The sequence below is a fragment of the Fukomys damarensis genome, unplaced genomic scaffold (genome assembly GCF_012274545.1).
Source record: "Fukomys damarensis isolate Sample0158 unplaced genomic scaffold, DMR_v1.0_HiC HiC_scaffold_12, whole genome shotgun sequence".
NCBI lineage: Eukaryota > Metazoa > Chordata > Mammalia > Rodentia > Bathyergidae > Fukomys > Fukomys damarensis.
Window position 1 is genome coordinate 45,323,860 of NW_022900924.1, and position 3,728 is coordinate 45,327,587.

Consider the following 3,728-nt stretch of genomic DNA (forward strand, 5'->3'; position numbering starts at 1 on the left):
TTTTTTTTTTTTTTTTGGTACTGGGGATCGAACTTGGGTCCTTGCGCTTGCTAGGCAGGCGGCAGAACCACTGAGCCAAATTCCTGGCCCTTGGCAGAGTTGTTTTTAATGCTTTGGGTGCCACAGTGGCATCAATACTGTCCCTGTCTGTTTATACAGTTACTAATTCATGGCTGATGAACCACTTTCCCAGGACCACGATTGGTGCGTACAAGATAAAATGCACTAATCTCATTGTACCTTTGTATATTTGTGAATATAATTACACGCATCTTCAGTTTGCATCGAGCTATATCCCCAGCCTATTTTTATTTTTTATTTTGATATGGAGTCTCTGAATCTCCAAGTTGTCCGGGCTGGGTTTAATCCTCCTGCCTCAGCCTCCCAGAGTGCTGGGATGATAGGTGTGTGCCACTTGCCAGGCTTGTGCATGTATGTTTTCACTGGCCTCTTATGAGAGTTACATGTTAACAGAGTTGCGTGTCATATCCTCCTACCGCTTGCATCTTGTTACTATTTTTCGGTTGCAGAGCTCGATCTCCTATTTTATCATTTTTTAGTGTTTTTATCAGAAGCAAGGTAAGGCTGTGCTGCCGTCCCTTCTGTGAAGGAGGAACTGGCAAATGCCTGTCTGGTCTTTGCTTTATTTGTACCATTACTTTACTTTCTACTTTGCTGGACATATACCATCTGGTTTTTGGCTGTCACTCACTAGTTATTTAGGTAATTACTGAACAGGACCCACCTAACTTGGCACTTTGGAGAAAGGAGAGACAAGACCTTTTGGGACTCTGTGGGGAGGCGCTTGTGCTACGGTGAAGAGAACAGACACACAGATAAGTGAAAGGCGGCACAGCAACTGGATGGTAGGTACCACAGGAAGAGGGTAGACCAGAAACCCAAGGAGGAGACAGGCAGGAGGATCGTGCACTGCTGGGGAAACCTCTCCACCAGAAGGTTGCTCTATGCCCCAGGGGCCAAAAACCCTACCCGGTGAGCCTGGGCTGATCTTCACCAACCATGATCTTGTGAGCGGATTCCGGGGCCGCCCTGCTCTGTGCTGTGTCTGGAGCAGCTTTTGCATCTGCAGGGCTCTGCGATCTTTTGGGTGGAGGTTTGGCTGAGACGTTCACACATTCGCTTGGAAGGAAGTTGACCTGTACACTTTCCCAGGAAGGGAGAAAAGCTGAATTAACTAGCACTTGGAAAGTATCCATAGATTCTTGGCTCAGAAAGTGTTTGGGGTGCATTTATATAATGCTGTTTCTTTTCCTATAGCACAAAGAAATGACAGGAGGAGGAGGAGGAGGAGGATGAAGAGGAAGAGGAAGGGCAATCAGAGAGCAAAACAGTGCTCAAGAGGTCATTCCAGCCCCTTTGCCCGACCCAAATGGACGCCACCTCCCTTACCCCAAGTTATGAGCAACTGAATTGAGACCTGGCCTGCCAAATTCTCAGCTGGCGTAAGTTTTTACAGCTCCGCTATAAACCCCTGAAAAGTGAGGCATATAATGGAAACACTGACATAACCTGAACTCCCAGAGGTGCCTTGTGCCACTCTAATTATTCCTGGGTCTCTTCGGCCCACTTCCCAGCCTCCGCTGGCACAACCGGCTGCAGCAGCTCGGCCCGGCCATCCTGGGGGCTGAAGGTTGGAAGTGGGCTCACGGGGAATAATGAGACAGTGTCTGCCGGTGGGAGGCCCCTGCTCCACACACGCAGGCCCCTGCACCTCCCCTTCCTGCTCTTGTTCTCCCCCTGCACCACCTCCCTGGCCCTCTCCCCCTCGCAAAAAAAAAAAAAAAAAAAAAAAAAAAAAAAAAAAAAAAAAAAAAAAAAAAAAAAAAAAAAAAAAAAAAAAAAAAAAAAAAAAAAAAAAGGCAGAACAGTTCAGTTGGTTGTAAAAATTAATGAGTTCAGATACAGACTTGCCTTATTCCGGTCCAGCTGCGTAACCAGGGCGATTCCGACCAGCATTGTAGACGCTGACATCAGCTCTACGCCCCAGCACAATGCTGCTCTGTTTGATCTCAGAAACAGATCAGGCTCCTGGGCTTTATACATCCTGCTTCCTCCCTACGTAAACTCATTTTATGACCCACCAGGACAGCGCATCTCCACCGCTCTCTCCCCAGGCAGCCAACACCAGAGGATCAGGCGCCACAGCGGACTCCTCTCTGACCAGCTGGACACTTGGATCCAGCTTTCCTGGTCTTCTTGAAGGGGTTTTTCCTCTCCCTCCTCCACGTGTTGACAACTGGGGAAGGATGATGGTGATAATGATCTCACCCCTCTCCCTGTGCACAGATCTTCACGGCCATCAGTGCTCTTCTGTGTCCCTTCCAACTGTGGCCGGGGACCACCCCGGGGGGTGGAGGTGGGACCCCTATTTTATACATGCAGAAAGGGTGGCTGTGCTGGTGAACACAGCTTCCAGCAGCCTTGACTCAGCCCGGGGCTCACTGCCTGGGCTCAGGTGTCACCTCTCGGTCCCTGCACCTGGCAGATAGACTGAGACTTGAGCTGTAAGAAGGCCCCGTGGGCCCACTTCCTGCGAGGCTGAAAGAGAAGGAACACGGCAAATCTACTATGTGCCCTTCAAAAGTGCACCGGGCTGCTCTTACCTGTCACAGCCACATCCCACCCCTTCTGCAAAATGCCCATCCATGAATGTTCACTCCTAGCTTCTGCTAGTGGCTATAAATCTCTTGGCATCTGTTAGGTTGCGGCTGTCTCATCCCAATCTGTGCTCCTGCCTCCCTTTAAACACACTCATTCCTTCGTTCTTGCCACTTCCTGAAGCAGTTCTGGAAGGCCTTTCACGAGGGTCTTTCTGAGGTGTGATCACCATTCGGTGGCTGTGGCTGCCCGATGCCATGCAGTGAAAAGGCAGCTCCTAAAAGCACGACGAGTGCGTCCCCATCCACCTTATTCACTGGATCTGGCACCGTGACACTTCTGGCTCTTCCCCAAAGTCAAAATGGCCACGAGAGGACATTTTGAATGAATTCAGGACATCAAGGCAGCCATGACAGCGCCACTAAAGACCCTCACGAAAGAGGACTCCGGAAGTGCTTCAGAGGGTGGCGAGGGTGACGGGATCAGAGTGCCTGGAGTGAGGCGGGCGATTCACGGCAATGTATCTTTTACTGTAGTATCTTTGGTTTATCTAAACATGCACCATATTTATCTATCTTCGTACATTATAAAGATACCATCTCCCATAAAATCACACTCACAGGTCCTGGGAGGCAGGACTCTGACGTATATTTTTTGAGGGACCCAACTGAGCCCATAGCAGACTCCTGCATTCCTTTCCTGCTTGTCTAACTGCTCATCTGGACTGAGAAGCTAAGGAATTGGACTGGTTCCCAACTAGCCATCGAGGTGGTGTTAGGAATCCCTTATCCTGATCCCCTGCTTACTATAGTGTTTTCACTCAGTCTGCACAGAATCTCAGGTTCCTGTTTTGCTCTAAGGGAAGAAGAAATGAGGAAGAAATGGCAGTGGTAGTCAGAGCCTGCCCTTTGCTGGAGGCAGCTGGCCTTGTTGGGGGCTCTGCAGCTGTGACTATGAACTCCTGCCCACCGACGTGGCTTTCTCCACTTGACCACAAGAACGAGTCTCTGCCAAGGACCCGAGCTGGGAAACTGAACTGTTTTGCAGGTTTGGAAGCCCACGCTCCTCTATTCCAGACCATCTTGAGTGGGTATTACTGTATCTTGAGC

The 3,728-nt window shown here is 49.7% G+C and overlaps 1 long non-coding RNA gene across 1 annotated transcript in view; it reads left to right on the forward strand.

The window, feature by feature from the left end:
- LOC117285673 overlaps positions 1-3,691 on the forward strand; it is a 20,043-nt gene extending 16,352 nt beyond the window's left edge. Inside the window, exons 2-3 of the long non-coding RNA XR_004516740.1 lie at positions 1,279-1,463; positions 3,480-3,691. This is a non-coding gene — a long non-coding RNA (uncharacterized LOC117285673). The remainder of the gene's footprint in view (positions 1-1,278; positions 1,464-3,479) is intronic.
- The last annotated feature ends 37 nt before the right edge of the window (positions 3,692-3,728 follow it).